This window comes from Tachyglossus aculeatus, chromosome X4, assembly GCF_015852505.1.
Source record: "Tachyglossus aculeatus isolate mTacAcu1 chromosome X4, mTacAcu1.pri, whole genome shotgun sequence".
Taxonomy (NCBI): domain Eukaryota; kingdom Metazoa; phylum Chordata; class Mammalia; order Monotremata; family Tachyglossidae; genus Tachyglossus; species Tachyglossus aculeatus.
In genome coordinates this window covers 40,406,246-40,428,397 of record NC_052098.1, presented here as the reverse complement: position 1 = coordinate 40,428,397, position 22,152 = coordinate 40,406,246, and the positions used below count along the sequence as shown (strand labels likewise).

Here is a 22,152-nt window from a genome sequence, read left to right as displayed (position 1 = left end):
TCCAGTTAGATTGTAAAACCTTTTGCTAGATTATAAATCCCTTGAGGGCAGGAATCCCATCTTCTACCCTCAGTAGGTGTTCCATAAATGCTATTGACTAATCAGCTCAGAGGATCCAACATCTCCTTTTAGGCAAAGGAGAGACTTAAGGGAAGGAAACCACGCTGGGGAAGCAGGTAGCCCACACATACCCTCCACACCTATTTTCCATTTGGAGCCTGAGAGTGCGACCACCCCCACCTCATTCTCACCTGTCTCGCCGTGGACCCCTGGCCCATGTCACTCCCCTGTCCTGGAATGCCCTCCCTCCGAACATCTGCCAAACTAGCTCTCTTCCTCCCTTCAAAGCCTTACTGAGAGCTCACCTCCTCCAGGAGGCCTTCCCAGATGGAACCCCCTTTTTCCTCTCCTCCTCCCCATCGTCCCCCCCGCCCTACTCCCTTTCCCTACCCCTATCCCCTACCCCCACAGCACTTGTATATATTTGTACATATTTATTATGCTCTCTGTGATTTGTTTTCATCTGCACTTGGATCTGTGACTTTTGGATATTTGATATTTGCCCCACCCCTAACCCCAAAGCACTTATCTTTAAATTATATAGAATAAATTACTTATTTATTCATATTATTGTCTGTCTCCTCCTCTAGACTGTAAACTCATTATGGGCAGGGAACTTGTCTGCTAATTCTGTTGTATTGTACCCTCCTAAGAACTCTTAGTACAGTGCTTTGCACATAGTAAGTGCTCAATAAATACCATTGATTAATTGATTGATCTAGTCTGTCAATTTGGTCTAAAACATGCTGTGTGGTCCATTTCCTTTGCCCCATCTGCATTTTGGGTTGGATTCATTTTCTAGTCTATAGCTACTGCTGAGGTAAATTCAGTTCTCTCTTATTTCAAATAAAACGTCACATTATTACAGGAGGAGACCTAGCCAAAGTTTAAATCAGGCAGCACATCTCAGAACCACAGGTCTGGTATTTATTTTTCAAATTTTGTTTTGGTGTAGAGATGGGCAGAGGGGCTGGGAAATAAATGTTTGGCTAGCAGTTGAGGAAAAGGAGCCATGGCCTTTTTCCTTGTCATGAAATCCCAGGGCTATTTAGACAAATGAATATACATGGCCTGCTAATGTTCCAGCTCATTCTGAACAATCTGGATTAGGTTTGACAATATAGTGCTGCTTTTGCTTCTTTGTGTCCCAAATCTTTCTTAATAGCTGTGCACCAGTTCTGGTCTGTCCATTACAACTGCCTCCAGTTTTCAGCTGAGATGCAGTATTATCTGAAGTGTTGTTTTACAGTATCCTTAAAATATCTCCTCTGTCCTCTTTGTTTTTCATTTTCCAATTTCACCTCATGAAAAGCAGCTGTTTGGGTATCTTACTGTTTGCCAATCTCCTCGTTCTGACCCAACACAGCTGTGTCAGGGTGAGTCGTATAACTTCACTTAGATGTTCACTATATTGTTTCGTGTATGAGTAGAGCCCTCAGGTGTTGCCAGTGGAAATACTCAAGGAGTTGGATGTGGTGTCTGGGGGAAGTCTAGATCTCCCAGCTGTAGAGAAGGTTGGATAGCACTACAGCCCTGCAGACTTTTTATTAACTCTGGAACCAAATACCACACTGCTGCCATACTCTATTTGACAGTCTCCCAAGGAAGGTAGTGGGTTTCTTGATTTAATTTTCTACTATGTCTATCACAGCATTGCTGCTCAGTATGCTACTAGGTAATGGAATTCTTTGACAGCATTTAACTCCATGTTGCATTCATTCATTCAATTATATTTATTGAGTACTTACTGTGTGCAGAGCACTGTACTAAGTGCTTGGGAAGTACAAGATGGCAACATATAGAGACGGTCCCTACCCAACAACGGGCTCACAGTCTAGTCTATCACCTTGGTTTTCTTATATTTATTGTCAGTCAGTGATTCCTGACTGATTCAACCAAGTAGTTTCCAATAATTTTGAGTCTTCTTGGGTGTGTAACTTTAGAGGACAGTCATCAGTGTATAGCAATTCTTGTAAGACTATCTCCAGGATTTTAGATGAGGATCACAGTCTATTGAGTTGAAAGCATTTCTCAATGAAGATTTATCTACAGAATACAAGATAGAGCATCTTTATCACTTGTCAGATGTTTGAGATCTTCACTCAGATCATCTGCTGCTGATCTGAGTCACAGGCAGCAGTGGAGCTCATTTGTTTGTCCCATTTTATATGACCGTGCTCAAAAAATAATGGGGCTTCTATTCAAGATAAAAACAACAGATATGTCTGTAGAGACTGAGTCTTTGCATGCAAATTGCCTGGATAATTCTGGTTCCCCAAAATACACTTGGGTCTGAATTAACTATACATTTCTGTCAGGCAGATTTTTTTAGCCTAAAACATCCAGATACTTGAAATTAAAACGATTTTTTTCAGTGGTATTTATTGAGTATTTTACTATGTGCCAGGCACTGTACTAAGCCCTGGGGTAGATGATCTTGTATCTCATTCACCCCTCACATCCAAGCCGTCACCAAAACCTGCCAGTCTCAGCTCCACAACATTGCCAAGATCCGCCCTTTCCTCTCCATCCAAACTGCTACCCTGCTCATTCAAGCTCTCATCCTATCCTGTCTGGACTACTGTATCAGCCTTCTCTCTGATCTCCCATCCTCCTGTCTCTCCCCACTTCAATCCATACTTCATGCTGCTGCCCGGATTGTCTTTTTCCAGAAATGCTCTGGGCATGTTACTCCCCTCCTCAAAAATCTCCAGTGGCTACCAATCAATCTGCGCATAAGACAGAAACTCCTCACCCTCGGCTTCAAGGCTCTCCATCACCTTGCCCCCTCCTACCTCACCTCCCTTCTCTCCTTCTACAGCCCACCCTGCACCCTCCGCTCCTCTGCTGCTAATCTCCTCACCATACCTCGTTCTCGCCTGTCCCGCCATCGACCCCCGGCCCACGTCATCCCCCGGGCCTGGAATGCCCTCCCTCTGCCCATCCGCCAAGCTAGCTCTCTTCCTAGCTCACCTCCTCCAGGAGGTCTTCCCAGACTGAGCCCCTTCCTTCCTCTCCGCCTCGTCCCCCTCTCCATCCTCCTCATCTTACCTCCTTCCCTTCCCCACAGCACCTGTATATATGTATATATGTTTGTACATATTTATTACTCTATTTTACTTGTACATATCTATTCTATTTATTTTATTTTGTTAGTATGGTTTTGTTCTCTGTCTCCCCCTTTTGGACTGTGAGCCCACTGTTGGGTAGGGACTGTCTCTATATGTTGCCAACTTGTACTTCCCAAGTGCTTAGTACAGTGCTCTGCACACAGTAAGCACTCAATAAATACGATTGATTGATTGATTGATTACCCCAGGGCTTAGAACAGTGCTTGACACATAGTAATTGCCTAACAAATACTATTATTATTATTAAGCTAATCATTGTCCATCTCCCATGTGGGGCTCACAGTCTTAATCCCCATTTTACACATGAGAAGCAGCATGGCGTATTGGATAGAGCATGGCCCTAGAAGTCAGAAGGTCATGTGTTCTAATCCTGCCTCCCCCACTTGTCTGCTATGACCTTGGGCAAGTCACTTCACTGGGCCTCAGTTATCTGGTCTGTAAAATGGGCATTGAAGACTGTGAGCCCCATGTGGGACAGGGACTGTGTCCAACCCAATTTGCTTGTATTCACCCCAGTGCTTAGAAGAGTGCCTGGCAAAAAGTAAATGCTTAACAAATACCATTATTATTATTTATTATTATGAGATAACTAAGGCACAGAGAAATTAAGTGACTTGTACAAGGTCACACAGCAGACAAGTGGCAGAGAAGGGATTAGAAGTCACGTCCTCCTGATTCCCAGGTCTGTGCTCTTCTCATGCTGCTTCTACTTATTGGATGCTTACTGTGTGCAGAGCAATATATTAAGTGCTTGAGAGAGTATAATACAACAGAGTTGGTAGAGGGGGAGACTGATATTAATACAAATAAATAATATACAGATATGTACATAAGTGCTGTGGAGCTGAGCGTGGGGTGAATACCAAATACCCAGAGGTCACAGATCCAGTGTATAGATGACAAAGAAGGGAGAGGACATCTGGGAAAAGAGGGCTTAATCCAGGAAGGCTTCTTGGAGGAGATGATCATTCATTCATTCATTCATTCAATCATTTTCATTGAGCACTTACTGTGTGCAGAGAACTGTACTAAGCACTTGGAAAGTACAATTCAGCAACATATAGAGACAGTCCCTACCCAATAACAGGCTCACAATCTAGAAAGATGGTATTTAAACACTTACTATGTGCCAAGCACTGTTCTCAGTGCTGGGGTAGATACAAGGTTATCAGGTTGTCCCACATGGGGCTCACAGTCTTAGTCCCCATTTTACAGATGAGGTAACTGAGGCACAAAGAAGTTAAGTGATTTGCCCAAAGTCACACAGCCGACAAGTGGCAGTGCCAGGATTAGAACCCATGACTTCTGACTCTCAAGCCCGGGCTCTTTCCACTAAGCCACGCTGCTTCTCTGTGACCTTAGATGTGACCCTACTATAACACAAACTTTCCTTAATGTGTACTTTATCCAGATCTGAGTGTATTTATTCATCCAGTATCACCACCTAAATCAAGGGATGCCTAGTTTAAAGAATGACTTCAGCTTCTTATGCTTGTTTCTTAATAGGTTTCATGGAAGATCTTAATAGGCCTAGAGAATAGTAATGAGGGTTTAGTATGAGTTGAGGAGGTGTATTTATATGTCACTGGTAAGAAGATGTTTATTTCAAACACTTGAAAATGGCAAACAAGAAGTTCCAAAATAAAGGGGATTTGATTTTTCTTTTTAAGGGTCTGCTGTGGTTGGGCTGATTTGAGAGAAATTCCTCAGGCCAGCCCTAAGAGAGAAAGAGCTTTAATGTTTCCTGTGACAGCAAGGCCTTCTGAGCCCAGGATCAGAAGCTCTGGAGGAAGATAATTTCTCTTATCTATTCAATGGCAACCAGTTGTTTATTGTATTGATTTCAGAATCTTTCCTGTGCCCTGGGTCTTCTTTCTATTGCCAGTTAGCTTGTTCCTAATGTCCTGTCATGAACATTAAGATCCTTTGATTTGGAATTTGAAACTGTAATCTCATTTATATTACATTTCTTGGCCCTTAACGTACTTTCCTGCTATGCACCAGATCTTGAACTCTCCTGAACATATCACTTGGTTGTTCTTTATATCCCAAGCATCTAGTACAATGCACCACATCAAGTAGGCACTCAATAAATGTTGTGACTGCTACTACTGTGATGAGCAAATATGTACTCAAATGGATCCAGTGAATAAGGAATGCATCGACCATTTATATACCAAATCTAAATGAACCCCAACTGCAGCCCTCAATTTGTTTTTATTGTTTTATACTCAGAGAGGCCATTCAGGGCATCTTATCAATAGCACTGTGCATTTCAAATGGCCTTTCTGCCTTACCAAGGCTTAGGAAATTGAAGTGAGGGCTTCATTTAGGGGGAAAAAAAGACAGCCGGGTGTTTAGATACAACCATGTCCAAACTAATTGAATAGCCAGGAAAATCTATTCCCAGTAATTGGATATAAGTCTGCACTTCCAGACTGCTTTGTAAGAGGACCCAGAATGAACCTGTGGTATTATCCAGAGATTTTTAACTAGTATTTAATTTTAGAGACATGCACAGAGGTAAGTTGTACTCTGTGAAACCAATTTTTACCATATCGTAGTACTTAAGGAGGATTATTAAAAGACAGATGGCATTCCCAGGAGAGTTAAGGAAAATTAACTTAGGGATCCATGCAGGCAATTTGAATAGCAGTTAGAGAATCTCTTACAAATTCTCTATAGCTCCTTTAACAGTCTCTTGAACTAACTCAGTTCTAGTGATGTGAGGTTTAAAGGTAATAGTAAAACCTAGGTGGGTTGGAGTTCAAGTTCATAATTCTTGGAAGGCCTTTACCCTAGTGTTTTGGGCCAAGGTATGAAAAGGGGATCTCCTTATCCTAATTCTCCCGTCACCTTCTCCTCCTTTCACATTCCCATTTGAAGATGGAAACACGGTAACCCCCCAACACCAATGCATTAGGGTCAATGATCAGAGGTCAAAGCTATAAAGACAGCCCACACTTCAGGCTATTAGGTTCCATAACAGGAAGGCCTTTCCCTTTATGAGACAAAGACTATTCCCATAAGCCTTTATGAGACGGAGCATTCTTTTGAGGTGTCCTGGGAAAAAGAGCAGTGATGATGATATTTATTAAGTGCTTACTATGTGCTAAGCACTGGGGTAGATATAAGGGAATCAGATTTTCCCACATGGGGCTCACAATCTAAGTCCCCATTTTACAGATGAGGGAAATGAGGCAGAGAGAAGTGAAGTGACTTGCCCAAGGTCACCCAGCAGACAAGTGGTGGAGTCAGGATTAGAACCCATGACCTCTGACTCCCAAGCCCGTGCTCTTGCCACTAAGCCATGCTGCTTTCCATATAAGAATGATGGTATTTGTTAAGCGCTTTCTATGTGCCAAGCACTGTTCTAAGTGCTGGGGTAGATACAAGGTAATCAGATTGTCTCACGTGGGGCTCACAGTCTTAATCCCCATTTTACAGATGAGGTAACTGAGGCACAGAGAAGTTAAGTGACTTGCCCAGTCACACAGCTGACAAGTGGCAGAGCCAGGATTAGAACCTGTGCTGAGAACAGTGCTGAAGTTGCAAATGATGATGATACCTGGAAGGCACCTACTGGAAAGACATGTTGTTTTCTGTTTACCTGGGAAGGGGCATTGGTCATCCTGTGAGAGACTATCCACAATCTCTGTCCGGATTTCTACCGCTGCAGTGGAGGATGGAGGGAGGACCAGGAGAAGAGACAGGAAACAAGGAGAATCCAGGGGATGTGCCATGCCAGCAGCCAGGCTTATTCACTGTAGGCTATTTGGGCAGCTTCAATCAGTCAATCATATTTATTGAGCGCTTACTGTGTGCAGAGCACCGTACTAAGCACTTGGGAGAGTACAATACAAGAATAAACATGCACATTCCCTGCCTACAAAGAGCTTAAGTGAAAAGCAAGAAGAATAGGAGTCCCAAAACAGAACCTTGTGGGAACACCCAGTTAGAAAATAGGAAGCAGATGACGAGCCAGTTAATAAAACTGAGGAGTGTTTGAAGGGGTAGGAGAACCATTTCAGCAGAACTGGAGCTTGATAGTGTTTCAAGCAGGAGGGAGTTGTCTACAGTGTCAAAGGCAGCTGTGAGTTTGAGGAGGACCGGGACAGAGTAGAGCCCTTTGGATCTGGTATGAGGTCACTGGAGTGTAAGAGTTGGAAACCAGATTGTGTTGGGTCAAGAACAGAGCTGGAAGAAAGGAAGCAGAGGCTGTAGAAGCACCTGACTTCCAGCTTTAATAATAATAATTGTGGTATTTGTTAAGTGCTTACTTGGTGCCAGACACTGTACTAAGCATTGGGGTGAATACAAGCAAATTGGGTTGGAAACAGTCCCTGACCCACATGGGTCTCCCAGTCTTGATCCCCATTTTACAGATGAGGTCACTGAGGCACAGAGAAGTGAAGTGACTTGCCCAAGGTCACACAGCAGACAAGGGCTTCAGAGGGTCCTGGCAAATAACTCCCAACAAACACCAATGAAAATGGCAACTGGGAAATCAGTTTGTTTCAACCCCAAAGGGAAAGATTGTGATAATTTTTACCTTGAGCCAGCAGTGTACTAAGCACTGGGATAGGTACGAGATAATTACGTCAGACACAGTCCTTGTTATTCATGGGACTCATGGTCTGAGAAGGAGGGAGAACAGGTATTGAATCCCCATTTTACAGATGAAGAAACTAGGGCCCAGAGAAGTGAACTGACTTGCCCAAGGTTACACAGAAGGCAAGTGGCAGAGTGGGAACTAGAACCCAGGTCCTGTGACTCCCAGGCCCATGTTTTTTCCACTAGGCCATGTGTGGGTGAGCATGTATACTAAAAAGTATACACTTTTTGCAAAATGAACATTTTGATTTAATTTCTGCATCACTAGGTTGTAACTTTTAAAGTATTGCAGTAATAACTAAAAATCCAACTTTCCCCTCCCTACTGTATTTTCAAAGAAACAGCATGGCAAGTTTTCTTTTGGGAGTTCAGGGAACAAAACTCCTCAGCTGGGTATTGAGCGCCAGCTGGCAGGTTTTTTTTGTTATTTTTATTGGGTTATGGTTTTGATCTGGTAGGTGGGCTACACATTTTTTTCCTTCTTGACTCTCCTTACAAATTCATTTTATTCTGGGGTTTGGAAGCTGATGGCATGGCAGGAGAGAAGCAGAAGAAAAGTTCAGCCATGGACAATCTTTTTTTTCTCCTGGAGCCTGTGGGAGGTCCATATTTTTCCATTTCCTTCATATCTTGGCATGTGTTCATTAACCTGTCTTCCTTTGCCCTACTGTCTGGGCTTTGAAAATCCCCCATTTTACTAGGCGAAGCAAGCAGATGGCTGCCCTGAATTCTCCAGACTCATCCCTTCAGGTGATCCAATAACTTCTTCTTTCAAAATGGTGGCAGCTTAGAAAACAGTTCTGCTTGTCTTTCTCTCTTCCTTTCCTATTTCCTTCTAGAGTGCAGAAAAGGTTAGGCACATCTAGGACCCCGTTTTATTCAGCCCCTTCCCTGACTTTTTCTCTTTCAATTATGTGTGTCAAAGGCAACTCTGAAGTAAAGCAAGATATTTTAAAACCATGTTTTATCATGGGTTAAGAGAACATACTGCTTCATATAGTTTAACAAGGGTTGAATTGGAGCTGCGCTATATGAAAACAACTCATGTTCTTTCCCTGGAGCCAGCAGGCCTTTAAAAAACAGGTGTTCCAGATGCTAAAGATGGCAAACAGCTTAATAACTAACACAAGGACGAGCAGAGGACCATGAACACCTCTGCCAAATCCTAAAGCCAAGGAAAAGTCAGTGAGAAACAAGCATTCTTGAAAGAAACCCTACCAAGAAAAGCTAGTGAGGATTAGCAAACCAGGAGGCAGTTAAACTGATGGGATTGAAAACTCACTGAAATACTAGTAGCTTCACTAACTTCACACTTTTAGGCAGACTCTTTGAAGGAGAAGTGGTCTTTCTGTTCACTTAGTAAATTCTGAAGAAGGATGGTAAAATCTTCTTCTTCCATCTTCAGTTCAGATTAATATTAGAAACTCCTGCACATCCAGATATAGTGAGAAGAATTTCATGAGATTAAACAGATTTTGATCCCCCCACCTTTCACTGCAGTGTTCCTCTTTAGTTCCCTGGGAATCACATCAATAGGGATTCTGCTTCTCTTCAGAAGAATCACAGTAAACTTTGGGCCCTGATATCTAACAGTCAGAGTCAAATACATTTGCTTTTTATTTTTTTTTAACATGCCAGGAAAACTAGCTTCCTTCTTTGGGAGCAGGTTGAGAATACCTTAGTGGTTTCCTGTTGATGTTCATGGATAGATTCTGCACTGCACTTTAATGTTTTCAATTCAGTATACCTGTGGTAACCATCTGTTATCTTCCACTTTAATCTTGAAGACGGTTTGCCATGTCATTTAATTTTCAGTCAGTGCAATATCCTAAATGATACCACAAAGGAACTGAACCATTCAACAGTGGAATACCATCATAGAAGGTTGCCACGAAACTATGATGTCTTCTAGTGGGTTGTACTTCAGCAACATATAAACTTCTCATATACCTCTACTCCTTAACTTACTACTCCTCCTTCAAAGTCACCTTCACCTCCAGGAGTCCCTTTATAATTAATTCCCCCATTTCCCAACACTGCCATCCCATCAATCCTCCCAGTCCTCTTTTGTATCTGTCTGCCTATTTATCAGTTATTGATTTATGTATCTTTATGTGTATTTTCACTCTTTTAAATGCAGGATAATCATCTGTATTTGTCTCCCCTATTAGACTGAAAATTATTCAAGGACATGTGCATTTTGTACATCTTCTGCACCTCCCCTAAATTCCACATACAGTACCCTGCACACGGCTTATGCCCATTTCAGTGTTTTGCACCCAGAAGGCACTCAGCCCTACTGTTGCTATTGATACTGGTGATATTGCCGAGAAGCGCCTGTGACCCCAAGCATTGAAAATTTTAAAAACTTTCCCCTACCACCTTACTCACATTCCCTTGTGACTCAGCTTCTATACTTCAACAATCTGTTGACTGTTTCTCAGGGTCATTTTGGTGACTGACAGATTGCAGGGAACTATAGGGGGGGCAGGTTCCAAGCCACTGAGTCATAATCTTCTATTAACAGGAAACAGGAAAAAAAGGAAAAAGTCATTTTTTCTAAAAATGGACTCATCCTGATTACTTGACTTTGTTTAGCGGTGCCCATGGCTGCATATGATCTACTGTCAAAGCAATTGAAAGTATTAATCTGCATCTTCCTGGTTTTCCCCATTTGTCTCACATCAATCAATCAATCAATCGTATTTATTGAGCGCTTACTGTGTGCAGAGTACTGTACTAAGCGCTTGGGAAGTACAAGTCAGCAACACATAGAGACAGTCCCTACCCAACAGCGGGCTCACAGCCTAGAAGGGGGAGACAGAGAACAAAACTAAACATACTAACAAAATAAAATAAATAGAATAGATATGTACAAGTAAGATAAATAAATAAATAAATAAATAGAGTAATAAATATGTACAAACATATATACATATATACACATCCTCCTAGAACCATTTCCCCAGGCCTCAGGAAGTGTCACTGGCCTTCCATCCTGATCCAAGTTTCCTTCAGCCCCATGTGGTCCTACTACGAAGGGGGATGCTGTCAGCAGGCCTTGCTCTTCCAAGAATCTCACTTCATCCATTTTCCAAGGATGAGCGAGACACAGTGAGACGGTTCTTACAAATGCTTTCCAGACACATTTTACCGGTCAGCATTTCCACTGCCATTTCTGTAAAACAGCCACTTTTCTGGGTCAATCCAAGAAGTGGACTCATCACGGTACCCTGCTCTAAGCAGTTAATTGCCTGAGAATGATTATTTCAAAGTACCTCCCTGTGTTTTAAGTGCTCAAGATGAGCACTTCTAACCAGGAGGGCCTAGTTTTTCATGAGAAAGCTGGAAATGGGTGAGCACAAGAACATTTTAGTGTTGGACCTCAAGTAAAGATATTACCAAGAAAAGTAGTATCAGCGGCAGGTTTCCCAGTCAGCAACAGTTCGGCTTCAGTGCCCCCCCCCCCACCCCGCAACCCCACCAAACCACTTTGGGGTGCAAAATATTTCATCCTGAAATACTGCTATTCCTGCTCTGCCAGGCAGATCACCATTAGAACTGTACTGAGTCAGGTGGGGCATTTCAAACTTCAGTTTGATTCTCTCTAACTCTTGAATCTAGTGGGCCAGGAAGTGATGCTACACAATACTTTCTTTCTCTCACTAAAATTTCTCCCTATAAGTGAGACCTTTTCAAAGACATTGATTCTTTCCTACTAAATAAAATGATACTCCTAAAGATAAGAAAAACTTAGCATGTTCCCCAAGGTGAGGCATTGGCCCATGTCATATGTTTCATATTCAAAATCTTGATATATCATTTTCACTACTTCACAGATCATACATCAGATAATGCCATTATTGGGTCAGACTTGTGTTCTTTACATTCTGTGAATCAATGGTTGTTATTAAATGCATACTGTGTGCAGAACATTGTATTAAGCACTTGGGAGAGTATAATACAATAGAATAGACATGATCCCTGCCCTCAAGGAGTTTACAATCTAGTGGGGGAAACAGGGGGAATGGCAGAGTATAAGGGTATATGCATAAGTGCCATGGGGCTGAGGATGGGGTGAGTATCAAAGTATCTAGTGGGTACAGACCCAGGTGTACATGCAGCACCCAAGGGAGGAAGAATAGGGTGGAGAGATGAGGTTAGTCAGGGAAGACTTCCTGCAGGAGATCTGATTTTAGTAAGGGTTTGAAGATGGGGAGAGTGGTGCTCTGTCAGATATAAAAGGGGAGGAAGTTCCAGGAAGGACGGAGGATGTGAGCAAGTGGTTGACAACAAGAGAGGCGAGATCGAGGTACAGCTGGTTAGGAGTGAAGTGTGTGGGCTGGATTGGAGTGGGAAATGAGCCAGGATAGGTAGGAGCAACAGAATTGATTGAGTTCTTTAAAGCCCATGGTGAGGCGTTTCTGTTTGAGGTGGAGATGGATGGGCAACCATCCCTGGAGAAACCATGTGATAGCTGCCTTCTGCATCCCTAACTTTCCCTCTAGCAATCCATAATGGACCTCTTGTCCAAATCTCTCTTGGACTTGCTGATATTTTTTGGCCACACAGTTTTCTGTGGGAATGAATTCCATATGCTTCCCACCTGCTGTGTGAATAAACAAGGACTCTACCACCATCAAACTTCAATGTGTGCTATGAGATTTGACGAAAAACAATTCCGTGTTTGCCCTGTTCCTATCCTTCCTGGTTTATAAGCTTCAATTGTGTCCCCTCCCATTCTGTCCTAACTATCCCAGTCTATCTTAACATGGAAACCTCTCCATTCCCCTGACCATCTTGCTTGCCTCTTCTCTGTACCTTCTCCAGCTCCATTATGTTCTTCCTAATGTGCGGCAACTAGAGTTGTATTAAATTTATGAACTGTATGGGAATGAGTGTGGTCTAGTGGAAAGAGCATAGGCCTGGAAGTCAGGGCTGGGTTCTAATCCTGGATCCTCCACTTGCCTGCTGTGTGACCTTGGGCAAGTCACTTAACTTCTCTGTGCCTCAGTTTCCTCATCTTTTAAATAGGATTTCTTTACCTGTTCTCCCTCCTACTTAGAGACTGTGAGTCCCATGTGGGACAGGGAATGTGTCTGACCTGATTAGCCTGTACCTCCCCATCACTCAGGACAGTGCTTGACACATAGCACTTAAAAAATACCATAATTGAATATTCCTTGTATAGCCATATCATGGCTTTCATATCGTAGTGAAACTGCCTTTTCTATTTTTTTTATCCTCAGAATACTCTTTGAAGTAAAATGATAACTCTTTCATTTTTTCAGAAAAGAAACCAAAGTACAAAGGCTTAAATGATGACTCATGATCAAAGACAGTCTCTCATTTCTATGTGTATATAATGCTTAATTGTTATATTTAGACAAATGTATAGCTAACCCTCCATTACCTTTATTAACAGGGAACAGGGAGAGTCCCTGTAAGTCCTGAAATCATTTAAGCACTTCATCATCATCTTGTGGGCAGGAAATGTGTTTCTGTTCTTCTGTTGTAAATGCTTAATACAGTGCATTGCACTCAGTAGGTGACTGTCAAATACCATTTTTACTACTATTACTCATTTTAGATGACAACTTGTCTTGCCCTCACTAAACTTTATCCCAAAATAGTAGTAGTATTAATACGCATTAAGCGCCTCTGCTGTGCAAAGCGCTATACTATGCTCAGTAATAAAAGTATCTGATGAGATACAGACACGATCCTGGGCCCCCAAGGGGTTCACAAACTAAGAATAATAGGGAGAAGGTTGCTGACAGGCACAGAAGGAAAAACAAAATTTCAGGAGCCAGATTAACAGTCACAGAAGTCACAGCCATGACAGTGGCCTTCCCAATGTCCTGAAGTCAATTAAGTCAGTTATTAACTCCTGCTAGTTCCTTCTTCACATCTCTCCTTCTGCTCCATCCAAACCACCACCACACTGGACATTTAAAAAGACACTTAAGAACACCATCTGATATATCATCTTGAAGACTTTCTCCTGAATAACATGCCATAGTGAAAAATGTGCCACCCTGAAATCACATCTCCTCCAGGATTAATCTCTCGTCTGCTCTCCCCACTGCTTCTGCCCCACCCCCCAAAAAAGACTCCTGAACCATGATTTCAGAACCTCCACATCACCTAAGCACTTGGTTACTCAACAGTCCCCTTCAGTATTTACATATCCTTGAACTCTGCTATTTCCCCCTACCTGCAGTTTTGTTTAGTGCCTGTCTCCCCAGCTAGACTGTAAGCTTCTTGAGGGCAGGGATTATATCTACTAACTCAATTATTCTTCCCTAATCTGTGTAGTGTAGTGTTCTGCGAAGACTGAATGTTCAATAAATTCAATCAGCCAATCATATTTATTAAGCATTTACTGCGTGCAGAGTTCTGTTCTAAGTGATTGGGAAAATACAACATAATCAATCAATCGCATTTCTTGAGCACTTACTGTGTGCAGAGCACTGTACTAAGCACTTGGGAAGTACAAGTTGGCAACATATAGAGACAGTCCCTACCCAACAGTGGGTTCACAGTCTAGAAGGGGGAGACAGAGAACAAAACCAAACATATTAACAAAATAAAATAAATAGAATAGATATGTACAAGTAAAATAAATAAATAGAGTAATAAATATGTACAAACATATATACATATATACAGGAGCTGTGGGGAAGGGAAGGAGGTAAAATGGGGGGGATGGAGAGGGGGACAAGGGGGGAGAGGAAGGAAGGGGCTCAGTCTGGGAAGGCCTCCTGGAGTAGGTGAGCTCTCAGTAGGGCCTTGAAGGGAGGAAGAGAGCTAGCTTGGCGGATGGGCAGAGGGAGGGCATTCCAGGCCCGGGGGATGACGTGGGCCGGGGGTCAATGGCGGGACAGGCGAGAACGAGGTACGGTGAGGAGATTAGCGGCAGAGGAGCGGAGGGTGCGGGGTGGGCTGTAGAAGGAGAGAAGGGAGGTGAGGTAGGAGGGGGCGAGGTGATGGAGAGCCTTGAAGCCCAGGGTGAGGAGTTTCTGCCTGATGCGCGGATTGATTGGTAGCCACTGGAGATTTTTGAGGAGGAGAGTAACATGCCCAGAGTGTTTCTGGACAAAGACAATCCGGGCAGCAACGTGAAGTATGGATTGAAGTGAGGAGAGACAAGAGGATGGGAGATCGGAGAGGAGGCTGATGCAGTAGTCCAGACGGGATAGGATGAGAGCTTGAACGAGCAGGGTAGCAGTTTGGATGGAGAGGAAAGGGCGGATCTTGGCAATGTTGCGGAGCTGAGACCAGGAGGTTTTGGTGATGGCTTGGATGTGAGGGGTGAATGAGAGAGTGGAGTCGAGGATGACACCAAGGTTGCGGGCTTGTGAGACGGGAAGGATGGTAGTGCCGTCAACAGTAATGGGAAAGTCAGGGAGAGGGCAGGGTTTGGGAGGGAAGACAAGGAGTTCAGTCTTGGATATGTTGAGTTTTAAGTGGCGGGCAAACATCCAGATGGAGATGTCCTGAAGGCAGGAGGAGATGCGAGCCTGGAGGGAGGGGGAGAGAACAGGGGCAGAGATGTAGATTTGGTTGTCATCAGCGTAGAGATGATAGTTGAAGCTGTGGGACTGAATGAGGTCACCAAGGGAGTGAGTGTAGATCAAGAACAGAAGGGGACCGAGAACTGAACCTTGGGGAACCCCCACAGTAAGGGGATGGGAGGGGGAGGAGGAGCCTGCAAAAGATACTGAGAATGAATGACCAGAGAGATAAGAAGAGAACCAGGAGAAGATGGAGTCTTCGAAGCCAAGGTTGGATAGCGTGTTGAGGAGAAGGAGGTGGTCCACAGTGTCAAAGGCAGCTGAGAGGTAGAGGAGGATTAGGATAGAGTATAAGCCGTTGGATTTGGCAAGCAGGAGGTCATTGGTGACCTTTGAGAGGGCAGTTTCCGTGGAATGTAGGGGACGGAAGCCATACTGGAGGGGGTCGAGGAGAGAGTTGGTGTTGAATTCGAGGCAGCGTGTGTAGACAACTCGTTCAAGGAGTTTGGAAAGGAATGGTAGGAGGGAGATGGGGTGATAACTAGAAGGTGAGGTGGGGTCAAGAGAGGGTTTTTTTAGGATGGGAGAGACATGGGCATGTTTGAAGGCAGAGGGGAAAGAACCAGTGGAGAGTGAGCAGTTGAAGATGGAAGTTAAGGAGGGGAGAAGGGACGGAGCGAGAGATTTCATGGGATGAGAGGGAATGGGGTCATAATATCACAGAGTTGGCAGCCACATTCCCTCCCCACAACAAGCTTACCCGGGTTGATGATGATAAAATAATGATGATGTTGTTGGTGATGATGCATGTGCTCGCTAGGCTCAGACTAACAGACTCACACTCACATGACGGGCCATATGTAAGCGTGGGGGTAATGCAGAAACAAGATTGAGGAGCCACACCCAGAACAGAAGGGAAGGAAAAAGAAGAATAAGAATCCTAAAGAATAAAAGGATGCAAAAAAGTGTTTTCTGCTGTCATTTACCTGAAAAACCAGAATTCACATCTTTTGATTCCTGGGCTGTTTACTGTCAGCATGCTCTAGTGGAAAGAGCACAGACCTGGGTTAGACCTGGGTTCTAATCCTGCCTCTGCCACTTACCTGCTGCATGACCTTGGTCAAGTCATTTAACTTTTCTGTGCCTCAGTATCTTCATCTGTAAAATGAGGATTAAATGCCTGTTCTCTCTCCTGTTTAGACTGTGAGCCCTCTGTGGGATAGGGGCTGCGTCCTAGCTGATTACTTATATCTACCCCAGTGTTTAGTACAATGCTTGACACATAGTAAGTGTTTAACAAATACCAAAATTAGTATTGTAACTCCAGTTTCAGTGTAACATCAATTTCCTTCTATAATAACAATAATAATTATGGTATTTGTTAAGAGTTTACTATGTGCAAAGCACTGTACTAAGTGCTGCAGTGGATACAAGCATATCAGGTTGGACAGAGTCCCTGTCCCATGTGGGGCTCACAATCTCAATTCTCATTTTACAGAGGAGGTAACTGAGCCCCAGAGAAGTGAAATGATATGCCCAAGGTCACCCAGCAGACAAGTAACAGAGACAGGATTAGAACTCATGACCTTCTGACTCCCTGGCCCATGCTCTATCCACTACACCATGCTGCTTCTCATGCTGCTTCTCATTTTCCATTCTATATAATTAATCAATGGTTTCTGAATGCTTACTGTTTGCAGAATATTAAATACAGTTCCACAGGCTTGATAGATGTGATCCCTGCCTACAAAGAGCTTACATTCCACAGTCTATACATGAATGGCATTGAAGGAGAAATTTTCCTGTGGGTGACTCTTTGGCTGGAAAGGTCAGTGGAGGGACTGAGGGTCCTAATTAGGGTCCCAATTAAGAGTGCTTTGTGTTGACAAGTTTATTATTTGCAGGACGTGGTGATGTTTTTCTTTTTGCATCTTTGTCTCATGATTATCTCACAGCTCCTGTTCTAGAAGAACTGATCTTTTCTTGACTTCATTATGCCAGGCTGGTCCGTCTCCTGCAGTTGTTTGCCAGCTTTCAGTGGTGATGCCATATCAACTGAGGCTGTGCTTTGCAGTGTCATTAAATCATTTCCTCTTCCCCCTTGTTTTTGATTGCCCCATTTCAGCTCACTGGTCTGCTGCTTTCACCTCTTCTCTTCATCTATCCCACCCAGGGAAGCTCTGTCGAGGTGAACATACTTTGAATGCTAGAAGGCAGACATTCTTCCAGGTTGTCATTGCTTGTGAATCCATCTTGCCATTTGAGAGGCAGCGTGGTATAGCGGAAAGGACAAGGATCTAGGGATCAGTAGACTTGAATTCTAATCTCAATTTTTCCACTAGTCTGCTGTGTAGCCATCAGTAAATTACTTAAACTCCCTGTGCCTCAGTTTATTCACCTATAAAAGCAGATAATAATACCTGGTTTTTTGAAGTTTGATGCCAGGTTCCCACCGCATTGGATCTACCCCAAATGATATCCTGGTTTAAGGTATAACTACATGGCTCCTTGTAGTAAATTTCTTCACCAGGCTATAAACCATATGAAAACACCTAGCGTTAGCCAGGACGCAGATGGTTCAGGGACTCAAAAAAAGCAATGCAGCTTTCCCCCCCTTGCTAGACATATGTACCCAGGCCAAACCAAGTGGTGAATTCTAAGTAGAGGGCTTTATTAAGCTCATGCCTACACAGATGTTTCCCTTTTAAAGAAAGGCAGCAGCTGCCATTGTTTTCAATGTGGCAGATTCACAGTGAAGATGGGCCGCAGAAATTAGAAGTGACCAAATGATTTCAATTATTGGGTGGCTATTTAAAGACTGGTGTAAAATGAGCTTTAGTCCCTGAATGAAATAGGCAATCTCCAAAACAGCACTTTGGCTACTCTTACTCCCATTAGAGGATTATGGGTAATGGATGCTACCTGCCCCAATGTGCCACTCACTGAAACTCCTAAACCTACTCCCAGAAGCCAAACTCCTTGTTTTCCTTCCCAATGCCATGTCCCCTCCTAACTTGGGCAACACCACCACCTAGGAGTCTGAAACCTTGGTGTTACCTCTGACTTCTCTCTGTCATTTACCTCCCACGTTGATTCAGCCTGTTTCTAAATTCAGCCAATTTTCCTCCACAGTATTTCCTAGATCCATCTCTTCCTCTCCAACCTTATGTCCACCATGCTGGTCCAAGCCCTTATCACCTCCCACCTGGATCACTGCATCAATCTCCCCATTGGCCTCCTTTCCCTTAGCCACCCACCCCTGCCCCTTCAGTATGTTCTACACTCTGCAGGCCAGAGTGCAACTCCCCTTCCTCAAAAATCTCCTGTTTCTCTCTGCATCAGCCATTCCTGACTACTGGATTCAAGAGTCTCCACCAGCTGTTGTCTTCTTATGTTTAAACTCTTTTTTCTGTTTCCATCCAGCTTGCACTGATTTTTCTCCTCCTACACTATGTCTCCTAAGTACACCTCATTCCCAACTCTCCTGCCTTTGACCAATCATTGTTCATGCCCTTCCCCTTACTGGAATTCACTCCCCACTCAAGTTCCCCAAATCACAGACTTCCCCATCTTCAAAGTCCTCCTAAAAAATAACTTCCTCCGGGAGGCATTCTCTGAATAATCCCCACATCCCCCTGGTCATGTCAGCCCATCAGAATTTTTGTGTATGTCTGGCTCTTCCATTGATTTATTCATTTTTGTTTATGTTTTCATCCATTGTAGCTGTGTTTATTCTTTTGTTCCCTCTGTCCGTATCCAACTTGTATCTGCCTTCTCCCCCATTAGATCTGTAATCTCCTCAAGGGAAGAGATTACATTTCTCACTTTTACTGTGCTCTCTCCCAAGGACCTAGTACAGTCCAGTGCTCTGCACACAGTAGGTGTTTGATAAATATTATTATTGATGATGATGGCTAGCAGCTCCTCCCACACTCATAAAGATGTTTATGGCTTTGAGGCTGTGGTTGCTTTTGTAATGCTTGATGCTGTTTTCACCTCAGCTTCTGGAACTCCTGACCCACCTGAAGACTCGACTCCCAGAGAAATATAAAATTCCTGATTGCTGCCATCCAGGTTGGGTTGTTCTTTGCTGCTGCCTTGGAAAGTAGACTAAATGATAGGCTTTTTAGTTTGTATTTTGATTTGGCATTCAGAGAAAGCTCAGTGCTCAAAGGATTCTACTTCAACCCCAACAACTTCAATACTTTCATACTTTGTCTCACTTTCTTTGCACATTTGGAATTTTTCAGTGCTCACTCTGGAGAAGCAAAAACTTTAAGAGCCTTTGATTTATATAGTGGGATATTATGTATAGAAAGTTAGCTATCTTCTTGTTCCAAAATAATGCGGCTGAGAGTGAGACTCTGTGCATGCCGGGGTGGCTGAAAGGATTCCCTTCCAGAACCTTAAATGTAGCTGCAAGCCCTGGCCCTACCACCTAAACCACCTTTTTACCAATCAATCCATCAATGGTATTTTATTAAGTGCTTACTCTGTACTAAGTGCTTGGGAAAGTACGATGGAAACAGCATGACCCTGTGGCAAAAGCACTGGGAGTCAGAGGACCTGAGTTCTAATCTTGCCTCTTCCACTTGCTTGCTGTGTGACCTTGGGCAAGTCACAACTTCCATGGTGCCTCAGTTTCCACAACTATAAAATGGGGATTCAATATCTGTTCTCCCTCCTACTTAGACTGTAAGCCCCATGTAGGACAGGGATTGTGTCTGACCTGATTAATGTGGATCTACACTAGCATTCAGAGCTTAACAAATATCATAACAATACAAGAGTTGGTAGACAAGATTCCTGCCCACAGGGAGCTTACAGTCTCTGCGAGTCCCCAGTGGGACAAGGGCTGTATTCAGACTGATTATCTTGTATCTACTACAGTGTTTAAGACAGTGCATATAGTAAGCACTTAAAAAATAACATTGTTATCACCCAAGTTCTTGAGCAGTTTCTTGAGGGCCACTTTGGTACAAAAAAACATACTGACCAAGCTCAGGGCAAAACACATATGTTAGAGTGAATTTTAGTAGTGGTAATAAAAAGCTCATGGTAACAAGTAGTGAAATGTATTCAAAACCCTGTTAGCACCAGAAAAACGTGGTAAAATTTATTATATAACTAGGCAGACAATCCTTAACTGAAAGACCTTCTGGATATTGTTGGGTTTGCTCTGTGAGACTTTGTTAGGCTAGCTCATGATAGAAACGTTCGTAATAGTCCTTCAATCGTTGCTCAGATAAAACTCCCCCGAATAGGCAGCAGTTTTGCTTGTGTTTGGGCAGCAGAATTGGGCCTCCAGAGCAGGATACCACCTGATGTGTTTAAATTGCACTGGATGTTCAGAACAGTTGGAACAAGAGCTACATTTGCAGTTCTGCTAAATCTGTAAAATCAAATACAAGATGGTTTTCAAACAGAGTTAACATTGGTTTAATGTGAACGGATTCCATACAGAACCCATCAAGAATGCCACCACTCCATCTGTATCGACTGGAGGAAAACAAGATGTGCACTTTCCAGGTTTTCTACTAAGCCAAAAAAAAGCTTTATTTTAAACAGATGTGACTGAATTAAAACCAATATTTTCAAGTATTTTTAGTGCAATATGATGTCATTGGATCTAATATTTTATACTGAGGGATCATGCATAGTTTTCAAATGGGAAAGGCAAGCTTTTATGGATATGAGTAAAGTTTTGTGCTTGATGGGGCAAGCAGATTAGCACATAGCTGAATGCATTGATGGTTGTGAGATGTTTTATCAAACAACAGAGACTGAAACAGTCTCTCAGGGAGAAAAGAAAGCCAAAGAATGGTGAATTTCTTCTCTCTTTTGGGAAGGATGACTGTTCATGTGAATGATTTCGGCCCAGGACCCAGTCAAATTTGGTCCCAAAGGCTGGGGTTTTCTTACTCATCCTCATGCACGAACAGCTGTAGGACTGTCTGCTCCTTTTAACTCTCACAGCCCAAGTGGTATCGACTAGGAATCTAGTTAACTATTGTTTTGAAACAAGTTGAGCAGTGAGGTAATTATTGAAATGAGCTGCCAAAGGAATCCTTCCCTCACACACTCCTCCAACCCCCAGCAACCAGCTCTTGATCATCCAGACGACTGTGAATCCATCCAGAGGCGACTTTCTCTTTGAGCCCCTTCCACCGCCTCCAATGTAGTCATGCTGAACGAATTTCCTGATTCTGAGTCTTTATACTGGACTGGGGAAGAAGCCTCCCCCCGCCCCCCCCCCCCATTCATTTAGTGCTTCCCAGAGTGCTGTCTAGGGCTCGGAATTGCCACAAACCCTTCAGCTCCAGGCATCCTCCCCCATGCAATGTCAGTCCAGGAGCGATAGGGAAGGAAAGAAGCTTTCACTCTCCCACCCCACCCCCAGTTTGTGCAAGGAACACTATGCCGTTGTTCATCCAAGAGCAATAGGTCTTATTTAGGCAGCACCTTTCCTTACAGGAGAACGGCAATCCAGGCCAAAAATCCTCCCTGTCCCAATGCTTGAGCACAGAGTGCTGCCCTTCCACTACAGAGGTGGCTGTGGTTGAGCAAAGCAATTGCAGCCCTTGCTGTTTTGGGAAGCCCCCGGGGACCCTTCAGGATGCCAAGTGCTATGCCAATGGTAAAGAATATTCTCCTAATGAACTTTACAGGCCAAATGTTTATACGGGAATCACTGGACCTCCCCCCCCCGCCCCCCAACACTCCTGCGCGAACCTGGTCCTGGGACTAGAATACTCATTGGCTCAAGGCAAGAGACAGTTTCATCATGAAATGGGGAAAGGGCAGCAAAAGAGAAGGGTGAAGAGAAAAGC

The 22,152-nt window shown here is 43.5% G+C and overlaps 1 protein-coding gene across 2 annotated transcripts in view; it reads left to right on the top strand.

Annotated features, from left to right (window-relative positions):
* LOC119948011 (synuclein alpha interacting protein) overlaps positions 1-22,152 on the top strand; it is a 259,871-nt gene that overhangs the window by 55,958 nt on the left and 181,761 nt on the right. The window lies entirely within an intron of this gene.